The sequence below is a fragment of the Mus pahari genome, chromosome 23 (assembly GCF_900095145.1).
Source record: "Mus pahari chromosome 23, PAHARI_EIJ_v1.1, whole genome shotgun sequence".
In the NCBI taxonomy this organism is placed as follows: domain Eukaryota; kingdom Metazoa; phylum Chordata; class Mammalia; order Rodentia; family Muridae; genus Mus; species Mus pahari.
Window position 1 is genome coordinate 28,923,893 of NC_034612.1, and position 20,977 is coordinate 28,944,869.

At 49.2% G+C, this 20,977-nt stretch overlaps 1 pseudogene; it reads right to left on the reverse strand.

Moving 5' to 3' along the window:
- Positions 1–5,889: 5,889 nt before the first annotated feature.
- On the reverse strand, positions 5,890–6,578 carry LOC110313026 (annotated as a pseudogene).
- Positions 6,579–20,977: the final 14,399 nt, after the last annotated feature.

Genomic DNA, 20,977 nt, shown 5'->3' on the forward strand with positions numbered 1-20,977 from the left:
ACACACACACACACACACACACACACACACACACACGCGCGCGCGCGCGCATGCACCTGCATAGACATATGGGAATTTAACCAAGTGCTCTCTATGCAGCCAGTCGAGCTAGCCAGATTGCTCCATGGATCCCCTCTCCCTGCCTGCCACATACTGAGATTCCAGACAGGCCTTCTGCCCAGCATCTACATGGCTTCTGAGAATCAATGTGATGTCTTCATGTTTATACAACAAGCATTTACCCATCCACCCATCTCCCCAGCTCTGTTACCTTAGTTTTTAGACAAAGTCTCTCACTAAATGTGGAGCTCACAGACTTAGCAAGACTGGCTGGCCATCAAGCTCCAGGGTTACACCGATCTCTACCTCCTCAGTACCGGATCACGAGCACAGAAACCATCCTTGGCCTGTCCTTTTCTCTTCCTTTCTTTTTTAACATGGATTCTGAAAGATCAAACTCACATCCTTACTCTTGCACAGCAAACACTTTACCCACCGTGCTGGCTACTAATTTGATGTCAACTTGACACAGACTAAAGTCATCTGAGAATAGGAAACCTCTATTGAGAAAATGCCTCCATTGGTCTGTGAGCAAACCTGTAGGTCATCTCATTGATTCATTATTGATGTGGAAAGGTCCACCTCATCATTGGCAGGGTCATTCCTAGGCTGGTGCTCCTGGGTTCCATAAGAAAGACTGAGTAAGTCACAGGGAGCAATCCAGTAAGCAGCATTCCTCCCTGGCCTCTGCATCAGCTCCCGCTTCCAGGTCCCTGCCCACTCTGAGTTTCTGCCTTGGCCTCTCTTAATGGATCACAACTTGAAATATAGAAGCCAAATACTCTCTAAGGAGCTTTTGTCATGATGTTTCATCATAACAATAGCGACTGTGAAGGAGACCAGGCTGAGACAAACCAGACCTTTAACAGCTCCCATCCGAGAATCATATGGTCCTTTGTTGAGAGTCGAGTCACTCCCTTTCTCAAGGCCGCTCGTGAGAATCAGCAGACCCTGGCCACCTCCGGCTGTTCAGGAGGATCCGGGACTCTGAGATAAGCCGCCCAGCGTTCCGGAACAGCAGCACCAGGACTCTGAGATAAATCACTAGAAATTTCAAGCCTGCAACCTGCATCCCATTTGTTTCTTTTGATCGTTTCTCAACCCCTCCCTATTCCCCCTCACCGTGTATATAACCAAACATTCAAGCCATCAATAAACGAAGCCTTGACAACTCTTTGCTTGGCTTCACTCCCATTTCTCGCCCGTTTCATTTCCAGGCTGGGCCCCCCTCGAACCCATGGAATAACGAGGTCCCACAGGCTTGGGATATGACTCTAAGACACACCCTGAGTCATCTGCCTTTCCCAGTCCTAAGCTGAGATTTTAATTGGTTTTTTCAACTAAAGAATGGGCAGAGGGAGTTGGAGAGATGGCTCAGCTCCAGAGGTCCTGAGTTCAATTCCTAGCAGCTACATGGTGGCTCACCAATATCTGTAATGGGATCCAATACCCTCTTCTGGTGTATCTAAAGACACTTACAGTGTACTGTAAGTGTCTTTAGATACAGTATATTATGTGTATGTATATTATATACACACATAATATATATGTGTGTGTTATATTATTATGTGTATATATATTATACACACACACATGGCAGAGGAGAGAGGGGATAGAACTGTACTGATGGCTGTCACACAACCCAGGTATCAGGGTCCAAAGCCAGGGCTTCTTCAAATTCACAGAGAACGTTGTCATACAGACCATGTGTTTCGCCATAGAAGTCTTCCAGACACTTCAAAGGATTGCTGTCTAGGTGTATTCTCTAAACACAGTAGAATTAACCTCAAAATGAGCAACTCCCACCTAACTGAAAATACAAGCTTTATACCCAACAGTCCGTGATCCAAAGAGGAAATCACAATGAAGATTTTAAGTAATTTTTCTAAAAGATACTAAAGACACAATGTAGGAAAATAAGTGAGGTTCAGCCAAAGCAGTACCTGGAGATTTCTAGCCTTCTCCAGATGTCATTAGATAAGAACAGCTGGAAAAAATAATGATTTAAGTGATTGTATTGCGGTTTGAACCTGAAGCACTCTCCACATTCATGTATAGAAGCTTGGTTTCCAATGCCGCGGTGTTCAGGGGGAGCCCTTGGGTAGAAGATTGGTCATGAGAGCTCTACCTCCACTGGCAGATTCACCCAGCAGTGATGCATAATTTCATGGACATTGGGAGATGATAAAAGCATATGAATCGGAGCCAGGCACAGCAGTTATTATCTGTCATATCTGCACTTTGGAAGCGAAATAGAAGAATTATGATGAGTTCAATCTCAGCCTGAACTTCAATCTCAGCCTGAACTATAAATTAAGGTTATCACTAAAAAACCAGAGAGAGAGAGAGAGAGAGAGAGAGAGAGAGAGAGAGAGAGAGAGGCTGGGAAGATGGCTTAGTCGGTATAGCACTGGCCATGCAAGCAGGAAGGACTGAATTCAGACCCTCAGCAGCTACATGAAAGCCAAGTGTGGCACTTGTCTGTAATCTAGCACGAGAGAAGGAGGAGCGAGATCCCTAAGCTTACTGCTCAGCCAGTACAGCCAGCCAGTGAGCTCCAGGCTCAATGAGCGATCCTGTCTCAAAGAATAAGGTGGCGAGGTTGAGAAAAACAGCCAGTGTTAACCTCTGACGTCCGCACATGCACACACACACACACATCTACATATGCACATTCACACACAAACATACTGAAGAAAGAAAAGGGAAAGATGCTTGGAGCTCATTGAGGAGTGGACCTTGGCGGGTTCCATCTTATCATTCCCCCAGGACTCTGTCTACAGAAAGATGAACAGCTTTCTTCTCCCCACAGATCGTTTCAAAGCAACAAAGCAACCACAAACTGAAAACTCTGAAACCATGAGCCAAGATAAATCTTCCATCCTTTAGATCAGTTTCTGCTGTTTTTTTTTTTTTTTTTTTTTACCAGAGACAGAAAGCTAACTGATGCATGCATAGGTACCATATATTTGAAGCACCACCCGATGCTGGCACGGCCCCACAGTATGATTTCCATTGGGTGTGGGCGTGGAACCTGGGCTTGTGCAGGGTTGGTGAGTTCATTCTACCACTGGACTTGTAAGGGATTCAAATGAGTCCATAGATGGAAGCAGAAGAATCTATCTTCAGAAGTAACAAGGAAATCTTTAGGGGTAAGACAGTAAGATGCTGTGCTGTAGTACTGAGTCATGCTATCAAAAAGATTCTGGAAACATGGGGCCTGCAGTGCTCATAATTGGTTCATGGCAGTATCTAGGCAAGTGTTTGGTATGGGTGTGTGTACTGGCTAGCTTTGTGTCAACTTGACACAGCTGGAGTTATCACAGAGAAAGGAGCTTCAGTTGGGGAAATGCCCCCATGAGAGAGTCTCCTATCCCCGCTGGATATTTCCTCAAGTAGTGATCAAGNGGGAGAGGCCCCTTGTGGGTGGGACCATCTCTGGGCTGGTAGTCTTGGATTCTATAAGAAAGCAGGCTGAGCAAGCCAGGGGAGGCAAGTCAGTAAAGAACATCCCTCCATGGCTTCTGCATCAGCTCCAGCTTCCTGACCTGCTTGAGTTCCAGTCCTGACTTCCTTTGGTGATCAACAGCAGTATGGAAATGTAAGCCAAATAAACCCTTTCCTCCCCAACTTGCTTCTTGGTCATGATGTTGGTGCAGGAATAGAAACCCTGACTAAGACAGTATGGGATAGTAAACACTGGCTGTGAGAGACACCACCCACATTTTCTCCCAAGGTACCAATGTGCCCACCTGTTGTATGAGACTTTTTTCCTCTGGGGAGGCACACACACACGGTTTGTGGGGCGGTGGACCACGAGAAGAAGCCTGGTAAGGTTGAAATAAGGCTAGAAGCCCTGGAGACCCTGAAGGGATGCACTGTAGGAGCTTCCTGGCACCAGGCCCCTGTCATGTAGCCATAGCCCTCCCCCCAGAGAGAATTGTGTCCATCAGTCACGTAGGAGAAGTGTCCCTGAGCCCTGTCACATGTTGATGAGACATCCCTAACATCTCAGACCAAGCCAATAGGAAGCATCTACTGTCAGACCCCAACCTACCCCAAAACTGTATAGAAGTCCCTATCTGGAAGCAGTAAAGGTGCACGAGAACTACTCTGTCATCTAAGGGCGCCTGTCATAAGAGCTGTGACGTCATCTAAGGGCGCCTGTCATAAGAGCTGTGACGTCATCTAAGAGCGCCTGTCATCAGAGCCGTGACACTGCCTGGGAAGAGAACCGCTCTCCCAAAGCTTTTGCCACCGGAAGCTCCCCTCTACGCCCCTCACTGGCTAGCCAGCCCCCTGCTGGCGCAGACCGGCTTGGCTCAGCGCAGCCAGTGCAGTGTCTTAGAGCAAAAGCAGCTGCTGGTGCGGTGGCACCCAGAGATGTCCACGGATAGTCTCTGGTACACAGACCAGCGATTAGTCACCCCAAAAGATGGAGCAACAGTAGAGCAAAGTAATGGTTGTACCAAAATCTACTCAGTGGACAGTGAGTACCTGTGTGCTGGGGGTCGGGGGAATAATAATTATTATTGGGGGTAAGTAATAATTATTATTACTTATAAAAGCGGGAACAAGCCAAAAGGGTCATCATTACCAAAAGCACACTCCAACATGGGTGACGATTCATAAAAGCTGCAACCCTGGTAGTCATAGCTTGAGGGCAGCTCAACAGGGTCAGACAGATCTGACAGCTCTGCAGACCACACTCACCACTGCCAGCAGTTGTTTATAAAGCTGGAGAAGGGCCTTCTAGAATCTTCCAAGTTTCTACTTTCCTAGACATGTGACCTTCTAGGTAATCTAGGGTTACCTAGGAGATAAACTCTGGGCATGCCTGAGGGAATTTGTGACTGGATTAACTGAGGAGGAAAGCCCCACCCTAAGTGTGGGCAGCACTGTCCACGGTCTGCGGGCCGAGGCTGAATAAATAAGTGAACGAAGCTATTCTAGTTACTATGTTTATTATTTGTTGTTATTAATTTCTATTGCTGTGGTAAAACTGCCATGGACCAAGGAAATGTATAAAAGAAAGTATGTATTTTGGCTTAAGATTCCAGAAGGTCCGCATCCATGGTGGGAAAATAAAGACATGGCAGCAGGAATGGCAAAGAGCTCATGTCTTGAATCACATGTGTGAAGCAGAAAGAGCTAACAGGGAATGAATGGCAGAAGCTTTTGAAACCTCGAAGCCTGCCCCTCCCCCAAGCCTGCCCCTCCCCCCGGACACACCTCCTCTGACAAGACCACACCTTCTAATCCTTCCCAAACAGTTCCACCAACTGGGGACAAAGTATTCAAACATACGATGAGCCTGTGGGGATTAGTCTCATTCAAACCACCAGAGGAACTTGGCACTTGTGTCCATCTCTCTCTGCTTCATGACTGTGGACGACGAAATGTGGGCCGCTGCCTCACACTCCTGCATCGTTGTGCCTTCCCTACCAAGATGGACTGTGAACCCTCAGACTGTGAGCCAAAATCTACCCTTCTTCTTCAAGTTGGTTTGATCAGATGTTTCATTATAGCAATGAGGAAAGTGACCAAAACAATGACCTATACTGAATGAAGACAGAGACTAAAGTGTCCTCCCATGCCCCTCAGTGACTCAGCACGCCTGAAGTCACGGGATGCTATCAAGGTTTTCTTCATCTTCGGTGTCAGGCCCTACACTGTATCAGCTTTGGGAATGAGACCATTTTCAGGAAGTTTTGAGGTTTGGCCATGTTTGTGCCTGTTTCTTTGGACTGGTGAGTAGTATTTCTTGACTGTTTAAGTTGTGTCTGTTGTCCTTATATATTACTTTCCAGTCTGGTTGGGTTTTGCTCATTTTTTTTTGACTGTCCTAAATTGTTTATTGGATATGAATTTTACAAATATCACGTGTATTAGCGGTAACGGTGGAGCTGGAGAGTATTGTGCCTTCTCCAGGCTGCACAGCGGGAACCACCAATAGTGTGGTGGAACGTGTGGCCCTTTCCAAGGCCACAGGTCTTTTGGCCAGCAGATGTCAGCCCACGCATCTCTCTGTGTTTGTGGACTGTTTTGGTGATCCACTAGGTGTCAGGATTTCTTCTGATAGCTTTACAGAACGGATCAATGAGGACAACCTCAAAAAATTTGTATGTGGAATCTTCACCAACCCAATAGGAATTCAGGACTCTCAAAGCCCCACAATGGCGCCCAGCTCTCTCCTCAGCAACAGACCGAAGGCTTCGGGCAAATTTCAGCTGGTTAACACCATGGTGGACAAGCTTGCTGTAAGTTGCACCCTTAGGAACTGGGCATTTGTGACCACCACGGCGGACACAAATCCTGTAAATGACATAGCCTTGCTTAGCCTTGTACCCCAGTCTTCGAGCTTTATCAGGCCTGGTGGGGCAGGGAGCCCTGTGCAGCACAGAGAGCTGGCGGTATTGCCAGCAGCGGACCCTCAGAAGAAAGCACATCATGCCCGACTGCTTCTTCCTCCATAGCTCCTGGATGTATTTGTATGCACCCATCTTGGCTCACCTGATGGCTGCTGCCAGAGGAAAGCTGCTCACTTCTTGCTTTATCTCACTAGCTAGAATGTCTGTCCTGATGTTGAATGCCAGTGTGGACGCCTTTGCCTGAGACCTGGTCTTAGGGAGATACGCCTTCAGCCTGTCATGGTCAAGCGTGGTTTTGATGACTATGCGGATACCTTCCCCAGACCACAGAACTTCCCTTCTACTCCAGTGCTGCTGAGGACCCTGCAGCTGTCCTGACCTTTATCCCCCTCTGTGGAGCATGCTTTCTTTCCGGCTGCTTATGAAGTCTCTATCTCATCTGTTTTAGGTGTTTCGAATGGGAGGTGCCTCAGTGTGGTTTCTTGTGCTTGGGGCTCCTTGCACACCTTCATCCTGTTATTACTGTTTTTAACCATCACATTTGAAAACTGTTCTGTCTTTATTTTCTCAAAGACTTTCTCTGCCTGCTTCCTTTGAATGCTCCAATGTCATGTGCCCGTGTTCCATGTTCCTCCCAGCTCACCTACACGCCAGTTTCACTCTGTTGCCAATGGCTCCTTCTGAAAACTATAGAAGGTCCCGCTCCAGCTTTATAACAATGGATGGGACTGAGACTGTGACCAGCAGAGCTGACAGGAGTTGTGTCTGACCTGCTGAGCTGCCTGAAAGCTGTATGGAGAGCGCCAGGGTTACAGCTCTCATGGATCATCAACTGTGGGTGCGCTTTTGCTGACGAAGCCTCTTTTGAATCATTCTCACTGGTTGGGGGGTGAGATAGAGAAGTGGCTCAGCGGTAGAGCCCCTGCCTAGAATCCCCCAGCGAGGGGCTGGGGTGTGGATCAGTGGTAAAGCACCTGCCTAGAATGTCCCAGTGAGGGGCTGGGGCGTGGCTCAGTGTAGAGCCTCTGCCTAGAGTCCCCCAGTGAGGGGCTGGGGTGTGGCTCCGTGGTAGAGCCCCTGCCTAGAATCCCCCAGTGAGGGGCTGGGGTGTGGCTCAGTGGTAGAGCCCCTGCCTAGAGTCCCCCAGTGAGGGGCTGGGGTGTGGATCAGCGGTAGAGCCCCTGCCTAGAGTCCCCCAGTGAGGGGCTGTGGTGTGGCTCTGCAAAGACATGCTAGACCCTAGGTTCTATCCCCAGCACAACAAAAAAAGTAAAATTTGCTTGGACTTTTTAAGTAAAAGTGTACATGATTAAATTTCAGTGTATACATTGCCACAGCAATGCTTTGAACAGTAATGGCAGCTCAGGACTGGATTCAGCTCAGACTCCGGGCTACTTATTGAGTTAATACTTTTGGGGGGAGGTGGGGGTGGGCAGGGCTCAGCTGTGAGGAATGTTTTTATGGAGCTAGCTCAGGCTGTGGGGGTGCAACCCTCATGGGAGGCCCTTGCTGTGCTGCCCTCAGAGGTACAAAAGCTCAGGCCCTACTGTGCGGCACCCCATTCCGTGCTGATATTCTGTGACCAGGCACAGCACCAGGGAGTAAGGGCACATCTGCTTCCACAGAAGTCCTTGAACAAGTTAACTGGTCCCCATACTTGTCAACCGTGCCAGACCTCTAAGCAGCCTCCAGGACCTGCACACTCCGCTCCTGCACACAGGCTGCAACTCGATCTGTTTTTGTGGCTCTCCTCCCTAGGGCTCCACTACACATTCCAGCACATGTTAACCAACCTCTGGTCGTTTCTCACATGCACTCACTTCTTAGCAGACAGAGGTGCCAGAGGCAGACACATCTCAGTTTTCCCAGAGTGTACCTAGCATGTGTCCCTTTGTTTGGTCTGCCTTGGTCCCCCTCTCCTCCCCACCAGGAGAATTTAGGAACATACTGTGATTGCGGGACGTTCCTACTCACTGAGCTCTTACTGTGTCCTGGGCCTGGAACCTACCCAATCTTGAATGAGCTCCCCACCAGCCTGGGAGGTCCATCTAACTACCCTATCCGGTCAAGGGCACACAGAGAAGCCAAAGTTATGTCTGTAGCACAGAGCAACGAGAGACTGAGCTGTGGTCCAGCGCCACCCTGTGTGGCCTCAGTCCATGCTCTCAGCCCCTCTTCTGGGCCATTTGTGGGTACTGATAAGATCCAATGTCCTTCCTACTTCAGGTGCAAGCTTAGCCCTGGAATCCCAGGCTCAGACTCAGGGAGCCCCCATCCCAACAGGGAAAGGACTTAGACCATCACGACACAGGGGCGGAGAGTGAGAGCAGGAACCTCAGGGATGGGCCCTGCACTGAGGACTGTGGGAAGAAGGAAAGTGTCTTCGAGATGCCACCCAGTCCTTTCTTCATCATTTCCTGTCCCTACATTTCACAACAGGAAAACAACAATAAACCAAAAACCAAACAAAACCAAAAGAAAAAAGAAACAAACAAACAAACAAACAAAGCCCAAAGAATGGCTTTTTCTAGCGACTGGTTTCTCAGGCTGCTGCTCGTGGTTGGGTGTGAGCTCCTGCTTCCTGGTCCTGTGAACAGCCCAGGCCAATCTGCAGGCCCCCACCACCGAAGTTGCCCCTCCTTCCCCACAGAGACAGCCTGTGTCCCCTGAAACTGTGAGCCACCAGGAACCTCTCCTTCCTACAGCTGCTTCTATCAGAATTTTTTTTTGTTGTTGTTACAGTAACCTAAAAAGCTAATTAATGAAGACAAATTATCCATCTCAGAACAGGCAAAGGACCTGGAAGATGGCTTGGGTAGCAATTGTTTCCTCTGCAAGCATGAGGCCCTGAGTTCAATTCCCAGAACCCATGTGAAAACAAAACAACAAGCAAACAAACAAACATGTGCAGTAGTGCACACTTGTATTCGCAGCACTGGAGAGGAAGCACCAAGTGGGTCCCTGGACCCCCGGGTCAGCCAGGCTAGCCCAGTCCGTGAGTTACAGTCTTAGGAGAGATTCTGCCCCAAAAAGCAAGATGAGGAAGAACACTCTGGCCTCCACATGTATGTATACACATATGGACATATGTACTTGTGCACACACACACACACACACACACAAATCAATAAAAACAGGCAAATATTTGACTACAAATGTCTCCCAAGGAGATGTAGAAATGACTGACAAGTTCATGAGGACTTTCCAGGATGCTGGTTACTAGGAAATATGAATCAAAGCCAGCAAGAGACACTGCCTCACATTCTCTAGGGAAAAGAGACAATTGGGTCAGGGAGACAGCTTAGTGGGTAAAGGCACTTGCTGCCAAGGCTGACAATGAGTTCGATGCCTGGGAACTTCGCGATGGAAAGAATGGACTTCCACAAGTTGTCTCCTATGAGCATTCCCTGCTCTCCCACAACATAAACAGATGGGCATAACAGGGTTGGTGAGGGTGTGGTCAAATTGAGACTGTCCTACACTGTTGATGGATATGCATTGGAATCACGGCCTTGAAAAACATGTTTGCATTTTCCGAAAAAGCTAACCTGAATTCTCTGATTACTTAGCTACTCCACCCCTAGGGGTGTACCCAAAGAATTGGAAACAGGAGCTGTCCAGATGGCACAGGACTTGAATTTGAGTACCCAAAACTCATGTAGAATCTGGATACCATGGCATGTACTTTGAATCACTGTTCAGCAGAATGGGAGATGGAGGCAGGAGGCTACCCAGAAGCTTGAAGGACACCTAGTGTGGACTACTTGGTGAAGTTCAAGGCCAGTGAGAGACCCTGTCTTAAACAAAAGGTGGAAGATATCCTTAGGATACCCCAGTCTGTACTCTGATTTCCAAATACGAGCCTCATATATACAATCCCCCAACCCCATCCATACTCTCACACGCTCGCTAGGAATTTCTTTGTTATTGTTTTTAAGATTTATTTCTTTATTATATATAAGTACACTGTAGCTGTCTTCAGACACTCCAGAAGAGGGCGTCAGATCTCATTACGGATGGCTGTGAGCCACCATGTGGTTGCTGGGATTTGAACTCAGGACCTCTGGAAGAGCAGTCAATGTTCTTAACCACTGAGCCATCTCTCCAGCCCCCACTTGCTAGGAATTAAAAATAGGAGCTACCCCATGAATGTTCAGAGCAGCATCGTAAGAGTTCAAATGTAGGGGCCACTCAGCACCCATCAACCGATGACAGGATACCAAAATGGCACACCACGCCACACTTTGGACTGCCACTCCTTCACAAAACAGAAATGTTCCATGGGCCTTGAGGACGTTCGGTGGGTACAAAAGTCCACACGCTGGGTAAGCGTGTGATGTGAGGTAGCCAGAGAGGAAGAAGCCATAGGCTCAGTGGCCATCAGGAGCTGGGGTAACTGCTAAAAGGTACATGGTTTCCTGTATGTGTATGTGCGTGTGTGTGTGTGTGTGTGTGTGTGTGTGTGTATGTGTATGCGTGTGTGTATGTGTATGTGTATGCGCATGTGTGTGCGCACACGTGTGCGTGCATGTGTGTGCGTGCGTGCGTGCGTGCGTGTGTGTGTGTGTGTGTGTGTGTGTGTGTGTGTGCATGCATGCACATGAGTCTGGGTGCACATAGAGACCAGAGGCCAACCTTGGTTTTTGAGACAGGGTTTTTCACTGAATTTAGAACTCACTGACTGAGCTGGGCTGGCCGGCTACACAAAGCAGCTCCAGATCTTCCTTCCTCTGCTCCCCTGAGCTGGGACTCCAGGCACGTGCCGTCATGCAAGCCTTTACACATACCCTGGGACCTGAACTCAGGTCCTCGTGCTTATGCAGGGTGGTTTACTGACGGGGCTGCCTGCCTAGCCCCTTAGTTTCTTTGGGGGGGGAGGGGCCGTGTGGCACCATAAATACACCGAACACTGTGGGACTATGTGCTTTGAAATGGTGAGTGTCCATCAAGGGAGTTGCATCTTAATACCGAAACTGCGCGCACCCGACACTTGTGCTGTGTCACCTGGGATGAAGTCACTGCTGTTGCCCCTGGCTGCTACCAAAACAGCAACCCGGTCACCTCCAGCCCAGCTTCCTTGTGCCTTGAACAGGGGCAATAAAGCCTTACTCACACAGCTGGTAGCGTGCCACCAGAGTAGATAAGGGCCGCCTTGCCCTGGGTTTTTATGCTCAGTAACTGAGATAATGCGAGGAATGTAACACCAAGCTCAAAAACAGGGCCATTTAAACAGTGTCCTGGCTGGGATCCCATCACACCTGTGGGTGATTCCAGCTCAAACCTGGCAGTTGGCCCTGAGTCTCATTGGCTCCCACTCCCTGCAAATCCTCAGCCTTTATGGTGAACTCTAAAGCCACTTCCAGCCTCTCCTGAGCCTTTCACCCCAGAGCGCACCAAGGCCACGCACCTGTTACGTGTTCCCCTCCCACCAACCTTCTTGCCGCCAGGGGACCTTTGAACTTGGTCATGCCCATGCCTTCCCCTTAATAAAAACCCCACCAGGTGCCTAAAAAAAAGCCCATTTCTGCAGCTCTTCCCCCTCTAGGCCCTGGCATTCACCTCCGCTCTCGCCTTCTCTCTGTTCTATTCTGACTCCACGGCCTTGATCCTACCTGATCTTCAAGTCAGCCAACATGCAGGGCAGCAAAAGCGTCTTGTGTCTTCCCACTTAATTTTTTATTGATTAACTTTTTAAAAAGACAAGATCTCACTGTGTAGCCCTGTCTGGCCTAGAACTTGCTATGCAGACCAATTTAGCCTCACAGAAATTTATACTCCTGCCTCCCTCTCTCCAGATACTGACCTGGTTTTTGTTTTTTTGAGATTGGATCATATGTAGCCCAGGATGCCTTCAGACTTGCTAGGTAGCTGAGCATGACCTTGAGCTTCTTACTGCCCTGTTTCCACCATCCCAGGGCTCAGCCTACAGGTTCCAGGGCTTCCTGCATGCTAAGTAAGTTACATTACCAACTCAGCTACAACACCAACCTCTGGTTTTTCTTTGTTTGTTTTTTGTTTTGTTTTTCTTAAGATGGGGGTCTCACTATGTAGCTCAGGCTGGCCTGAAACTCCCCATCCGCCTTTCTCGGAGGATTATCGAGGAGCACCCCAAGTCCCACCCTGTAATTTCCTTTGAACTGCACTTCCCAGTGAGGAAGCACTGTGGATTTAAATCATAGGATTCGAGGGCATTCATTACTGCACACTTTCTGCATTGGCTTCCTCCCCCAGGAGAATGCAACTCTACCCGCAAGCAGGCCTTGATCCTTTACAGCTCTCAGCAGAACTGATGCGCTCCATGGTGGGCCAGACCACCGAAAAAGTCACCAAGGCCACAGCCATGGACAGAGGAGGAGGGATGGGGACTCACTTTCCCCCATTGCTATCAAGGGGTTGGACTCTCCGGGTGCAGCGCAGCCTCTGCCAGTTTGCAGAGTACCCATTTAAAAAGCACTGTTCATGTGTGGATGTCAAACCCAGTACCAGCAGGACTTTAGGGGTGCCAGCATCCTCCTCAATACACACACACACACACACACACACACACACACACACACACACACACACTCCCCTAACACATGTAACCCCACCCCAGCGACTCCTCATGCTACAGCCAGGAGCATGCGCACATCTGCAACGCCAAAGACCAGTAGGAAGGGTGAGTGGCACACAATGGACACCAGGTGGCAGCAGAGGGCCACCCATAAACCAGGCCCTGGCGCCCAGCTGCAATGGTGAGGCCACTCCTACAAAACAAGCCATACTCCCACCCCTTGGGACGTACATCCTAAGCCACCCGCCAGATCTGGGGTCAGCATGTGACTCAGTAAGGATGAGATAATAGTGGAGGTGGGAAAAGAGGAGGGCTCTTCACACCAGGATGGACCCACAAGCCCGCCTGCTTTACCTATAAGGCCTCTTGCAGCGAGCCTGGGAGTTAGGGGAAACAAACACTGTCTTGTAGGAACACAGGTAGTGGAGATCCGGAAGGAACATGGCAGATAGCCTTTGGGTGGGGTGAGATAGCCTCTCATGAAACCCCAGTAGGGTCAAAGCTTGTAATACCCACCTGAGTTTCCAATCTGAAACAGTGACTATTATAGGCAAAGTGAGTATTTACCCTAAAGTTAGCCCCTTGACACTCGGCCTAGGAGCTCTGACCCCAAGACCAGATGACTCTCCAAAGTCCTTATAGACACTGACCCTAGAACCCACTGGGTTCTGGCCCAAGAAGGAGAGTTTGATCAACTATTCACACAAAGAATCACAATGGGGTCCATGGTCAGGCATGACTTTGACCTTGCAAAGTTTCTGAAGACCTCATCCCATAACCTCCCTTGCTTTCTAGAAGGGTTGCCCAGGGGAGTATAGAGGCTGTGAATGACAGGCTTGGACCCTTGCCGCCCAGCTTCTTTACCTTTCTCTATTTACCGTTGCATCTTACTGTGCCTCCCTGAAACACACTTAAGGTCTCTGAGCCAGGTTTGAGCTCAGAGCAGCCTCTGGACTCACTCTCTGCTTGCCTCAAGGCACTCCCTACTAACTGGGGGACCTGAGGGCAAGGAGAGAGCACAGGGTGCCTTTCCTGCTGGTGTACTGCACTACATCCCTAAGAGAGTCACAGGGTTTGGAAAAGCAGCAAGGATCTGTCCCTAGACCAGTGGTTCCCAACCTTCCCAATGCTGTGATCCTTTAGTACAGTATCTCATGTTGTGGCGACCCTCCAGCCATAAAATTATTGTTGCTGCTATTTAATAACTGCAGCTTTGCTGCTGTTATGCATCTTAGTGGAAATACCCATGTTTTCTGATGGTCTGAGGGGACCCTTGTTTGACCCCTGGAGGGGTTGTAACCCACAGGATGAGACACAGGGCCCTAGAGTAAACCAGGTCCCTCTGAGGGAAGCCACTTCCACGCTGACTAGTGCTAATATGCAAATGTACTCTGACACTGAATGTGGAATTTCCTCGAAAACAGAAATACTGAGGGAACTTTGAACCCAAGAAGAGCTGCTTGAGGTCACGTCCACAGATGAGTGGAGGGGGAGGGGAGAAAGGGACAACACTTAGTGTCCTTTGACTTTAAAGCGATGCCTATGGAGAGGCTGAGAGATACCATGGGAAGCCATCCCCAGCCACTCACACTGTAGTGACAATGATTTAGCCTGAAGCCAGGGATGAAGCCTGGGTGAGCAGCTGAGTAGTGAGTCTCCAGAAGGCAGCCTCTCACCAGCTTGCTCGCTCGCTCGCTCACGGTGACACCAGGGCAAGGCCGGAGCACACCTGCAAGCCCTTCCTTGGCATCCTGCCAGGCTCCCCAGCCACTACTAGAGCTTGGACCCACCCACCTGAGGACCAGGTGGATAATAAAAAAAAAAAAAAGCAGCATGCGGCTGGCATTCAGAGGTTTTGTTTAACTTAGCGGGGGCAATGAGGAAGCCAGTAAACCCTCTGACCGCCAGCAGGGGAGGAAGAGGCGGGGATAGGCGGGATGCCCTGGCGAGCTTAGGTGTGATGTGGCCTCTGTCCCCAGGTGACAGTCAGTAGGGTTCCACCAGAGACGATTCATACATGCTCCTAAGAACATGAATCATCCCAGTAGCATTGACTTTCTGTAAATGGATACGGGAGCCTGGAAGATCCCGGAAGGCAGCGGATACAATCAATCCGCCCATTTCAGTCTGTCTTGGTCTGGGTGAGTCCGCTAAGACACACCCCTCGGTTGTCCGGGGCGTCCCTGAGTGTGTTCTCTACAGGTCTTGAATGGAGGTTCCGTGAGCACCCCAGTCTTCCCACACCCCATCCAGGCTCTGGTCTCAGGCCAGCTCTATTGCACTGGCCAGCCCAAATTTCCTCTTACCCTAAACTTTATAAGTTCTTGTCTGTGAAATAAGCCCAAAGGATGGGGTTTTTTATTAAAGGGTCATACTCATATATGAATGACCTTTGGGTGGCAGAGGCCACCATATGTACCTAGCACCCTCAGCTCACATCCCTCTCCTGTAAGTCTGGAACATCTTTTTCTCCCCAGCCCCATGTGTGCGCTGAAGGGTAGGCACCTGACCTCAGGGGCCCCATTGTGATTCTCTGTGTGAACAGTTGGGACCAATCAAACTCCCCTTCCTGGGCGGGGTGGTACTTCGATATGAAACTTGGAACTACAGCAGCTCTTTTGTGTGTACGTGGGGGACAGCTTGATTTGGAATGAGGCCAGCTAGGCAGAAGGTGGGGATAAAAAGAAATCAGGGCTGGAATGGGATCTTTGGGCCATTGATACCAAAACCCACCCTGCTTAGGGCCTTACAGCCTTATGTGGGGGCCTATCCTCTCCTGTTCAGGGAGTTGGCTCGACCACATTTCCCTCTGCCATCCTACCTGAGGAGTGCCCTCATCATGGGCATCCGTGATGCGGGCACTAATCGCCTGACATAACCAGCCCACTTAGCATTGTGCCCAACCCTTAGTTGGCACTGACAGCCAAGTCCTCGGGGACCCCCAGAGCAAGACTGGCTGCCTGGAGGGAGTTTGCTCTCTCTCCTGGTCTTGGTAGAACTCATATACCAGCCAGTTGTCACACATGGTCCCAGCACAGAGCGCAGAGGCCCCGAGTTCCCAGTGTCTCCATCTCTTCTCCTTTATCCCCCTTTCACCTCTTTGTGTGCAGGAGGGGAGGGAGTGGCCAGATCCCAGAAAGTCACAGGCCCATGAGTGCTCTAACTCCACATGATGAACTTTCATTGTCCCAGCCTGGCATCCTGTGTTTATGTCAAATGGGCTTACCGTTCCGGGAGTGTCAGTCCATCTACAGTTACAGCTTACCTGTATCAAAAGCCTACGAGACTTCCACATTAAACAGGAGTGCTCAGCAAAAAGCCATTGCCGTGGGTGGCACCCTGGCCCTTCCCAGTACACAACGACTCTCTGGAAGCCTTCCACTAGCAGTCAGAAAGAAGGCTCCCAGCTATCTGTGCCCTAACTTTACACAGGGTGTTTGTCTTTGTTTGAGTGATACTGGCATTGTTTCCAGAACAGGTGCCAACTGACCTGGTAGGTAGGGTGGCTTCCAGGGAACTCAGAACTCACAGGAAGCCATCACCCTGCTCTGGCCAAGAGAGTGAGAAGGTTGTCAAGGAGAAGGCAGAGAAGTGAGGAGGCCAGGATGCTAGAGGAACCTATCCAGCTCACAAGGAGACCAACTTCAATTAGCCCTGCCTCCATGCCTCCAGCTTCCTTGAGCTCAGCTCCCTCCAACCCTGTCTTTCCTACATCAGCCTCCCTGACTCCTGCCTTCCTGACCCCAACATCCATGACCCCTACCTCCCTAACCCCAGGCTCCATAACTCTAATTCCCCCATTAACTTGACTCTACCTCAAATCTTGGTGACTCTGTTGACTAAAATATTGTGATACATTTAAGGAATGATATTTAACCTCCCACCAGCACCACCACCACCGTGTTTGGCCTTAATTTTTCCCTTCTCTCTTTCCTTTCATGGTGGTGGTGTTTGACCTGAGGCTCCTGAGGGTGAAACTCACTCTGCCCCCATGACTCACTCTGTTGTCACTGCTCACCATTTGTCACCTATGAGCCATCCTTAGATGTGTGCTTGGGTGTCGTCCCGTCTTTCCCAGTTCATTCTGAACCACTGAGTAGTGCAGATGGAATCTTCGGCTTCTCTGTTGCTGCAGCACCTTTGAGGCCCCCTAGTGGTTTGAATAAGAATGGCCCCCATAGACTCACATTTTTAATGCTTGTTCCCCAGTGGGTGGAACTCTTTGGGAAGGATTAGGAGGTGTGGCCTTGTTGGAGGAAGTTTATCACTGTGGGTGGGATTTGAGGTTTCAAAAGACCACAACATTCCAGGTGGTGCTCTGTGGTTCCTGGTTGTTTCTCAAGACAGAAGCTCTCAGCTACTGTTCCAGTGCCATGCTCGCTTGCCTGCTGCCATGTTCCCTGACATAATGTCCATAGCCACTGTAACCCTCTAAAACTCTAAGCCCTAAATAAATTCTTTCATCTTTAAGTTGCCTTTGGTCGTAGTGTCTTTTTTTTTCCTTTTTAGTCATTTATCTTATGTGTATGATCATTTTGCCTGAATGTATGGTCACCACACTCTTGCCTGGTGTCTACATTAGTTAGAAAAACAGATCAAATCCCCAGGAACTAGAGTTACAGACAGTTTTTAGCTGCCATGTGGACACTGGCAATCTTCTAGAAAGAGGAGTGTTGGGTTTTCCTAACCACTGAGCCATCTCTCCAGCCCTCCACCATGGCATGTTATAACAGCAATAGAAAAGTAACTAAGACACTCCTACATCCAAGAGTGTTCCAAGGGCTGGGAAGATGACTCAGTAAGAATGTTTGCCACACAAGCCTGAGGACCTGAGTTTGATCCCCAGCCCCAGGTAAAAAGCCGGATGTGCTGTGAGCACCTATAACTCCAGTACTGGGAAGGTTGAGAGAGGAAGGTCTCAGGAGCTCCCTGGCCTTCCAGCCTTAACCAAATGGGTAAGCTCTAACTCAGAAAGAGACTGTGCACAAAACTAAGAGAAGTGACTGAGAAAGGTGTCTGATATCAGTCTCTGCACATACTGGTGAATGCTGCTGGTGAGTACACCTGTATGCACATGCATGCACACATATACATACACATGCACACATACAAAAATAAAATAAAGAATCTCTGGAATTTCCTATAGCTGCCACGTGAATGCTTGCCATCAGCCCAGTCGACTGAGACGATGATGACATTCCAGCACTCCTGGACTCAGATAGCAGGATGTCGTGAGGTTGAAGACCACGCCCCTCAAGTCGGGCAAAGCAGCAAGCAGAGAATATGTGAAACTCATATAGACACGGCCACAAAACCACGAGCCAAAGTTGAAACCCAGCCGGCCACCAAGAAAGGAAGTGACAATGAGTTCATATCCCAAACACATAAAGAGTGCCCAGGAAGTGCCCAGTCCCCAAGGAGGCTCAGGAAGTGGGATCAACTTGCCTGGCCAACAGAGAGGGCTGGCTTGGGATGGGATATGTGAACAGGAAGGAAATGGGGACCCACTTTCTAACAAGATTGGCAGAAAGCAAAGCATTGGCTGGTGCTGCACATGGCAGGCCAGTGGGAAACAGACACCGTCTGCAGTTGATGAGTTGTGTAACATTTATGGTCAATCAACCAGTGGGATCAATGTCAACATGCATACCTTTTACCCTAGCAAAGTCCTGCCTCCTTATGGTACCACTGCGAGCAATCAGTCACTCACTGTGGCATTTAGAATGTTCTCCAAGCTCACCAGCAAGGAATTGCTAAACAATTTCTAACAGCCATGCAGTGACGTGAAACTTTGTCACTGTTCGGAGACAAGGTCGAGAGCCTGAATCCGAGGATGGTCTGACATTTTTTACAAAGCCTGGGAAGGGCTTGAACTCATGATAATCCCCCTGCCTCGGCCTCAGCATGCTGAGACTGCTGCCAAGAGCTACTATGCATGGATAAAATGCATATCTTTGTAAAGAATGAGAGGTATATATAGTGGTATATGCCTGTAATCTTAGCCCTTGGGAGGCTAAGGCAGGAGGATCATAGGTTCAAGGCCAGGCTGGAGTACATGAAACCCTATCTCAAAAAAATAATTAAGAAAGAATGGGAAAAGGAGTGAAGGAGGAAAAACAAAGAGTGAATATTTGTTGATGAAAAGGGCCCCGGGGAGCTGTTGCAAGCTAGAAGGTCCATGGTTTGCAGAGATGGAAATGAACACAGGGCAAGGAGGCCCTCTGAGCCTCTGGAGCAGCTGCACGTGGCTGACTGCAGAGCTTCGGAAAGCTACAGTACTGTGGAGGAGGAGGGCAAGGATCAGGGTTCTGGGTGCCCACAGCTGGAGCTGCTGGGTGGGTCCCATAGGTGCCGAGGATCCTACAGACTGGCATACCTGCTCAACACAGGACACGTGCAAGCAAGGAGGCGCTGAGGTAGAGGCAGTAACCCAGGCTGTCCTTCGCCTTCCCTGGGGAGCACCCAATGCCGATTCTTACCTCAGCTCCATATTTCAATGCGTGAGTCTGATTAGGACACAGGGGGATGGCTTGGCTGATAAAGTGCCTGCTGTGCAAGCATGGAGACGTATGTTTGATTCCCAAAGTCTGGGGCCTCCACCTGTGCAACTAAGAAGTCATCACCCAGGCTGGCATGGGACTTTCCATGCTCGGCTGCTTTGGAATCACCCACAGTCCTGTAAATAACCTCTTTCACACGTGTTCTGCACGTAACACTAATAAGCACATGGGTTCCCCAGGTTGAACTTGGTTAGCAGTGTACTCTGACCTGCCTTGGGGATGTTGTCTGGAGAATAGGAGGGGATGGATTTCTCTCCTAGAAGAAGTTTAGACAACAGAACAAAGGTTTCTTACGGCGAATGATCCACTGTGACCACCGCACTGATGTCTCAGGTCTGGAGTTTTAAAAAGATTGATTTTTATTTATTTTATGTATGTGAGCTCTCTATCTGCATGTGCACCTGCATGCCAGAAGAGGGCATCAGATCCCAGTATAGATGGTTGTGAGCCACCATGTGGTTGCTGGGAATTGAACTCAGGACCTCTGGAAGAGCAGACAGTGCTCTTAACCTCTGAGCCATCTCTCCAGCCCTCAAGTCTGGATTTTATTTATCATGATTTTCTCCAATTGTGCCTCTCTAGTTCCACCCCTGCCAGAATTTGGCCTCATGTGTCTGTTACCTGTCACTGGAGTTTTTCTTCACTTGGTTTTCTTGAGACAGGGTCTCTCTGTGTAGCCCAGGCTTGCCATAACTTTAATGCAATCCTCTTGCCTCCTATGTACTGGGATTACAGGCATTGGCTTCCCTACCTGACTCCAATTACTGAACCTTTAAGAAGACAGCTGTGGGGACTGACTGAGGAGATGGCCCAGAAGTTAAGAGGAAATGTTCTTGCTGAGGACCTGAGTTTGGGTCCCAGCACCTGCCTGTATTGGGAGGCTCACAACTACCAGTAACTCCAGCTTCGGGGGTTCCTGTGGTTTTGATTTCTAAGGGAATCTGCACACGTACCCACACATAGACATCCACACATACCCATAACACATCTACACGTACACCCATACATAGACATCCACAGACATCACACACACACACACACACACACATATACACACATACATACATACACACGTACCCATACATAGACATCCACATATACACATACATAGACACCCATACATAGATATCCACACATCCACACATACATATATACACATACATACATACACATACATAGACATCCACACATATACATACATACATACACACACACACACACACACACACACACACACACAATTAAATCTTTAGGAACAGATTCCTGGGCTGGAGATGTGGCTCAGCTGGCAGAGTGCTTGCCTAGCATATAAGATATCGTATGTGAGATTCTGTCCCATGCCCAGCCACATTTCAAGCAGGTGTGAAAGCACATGCCTGTGCTCCTATCACTTGGAAGCTGAAGGCAAGAGGATCCAAATGTCAAGGTATTCT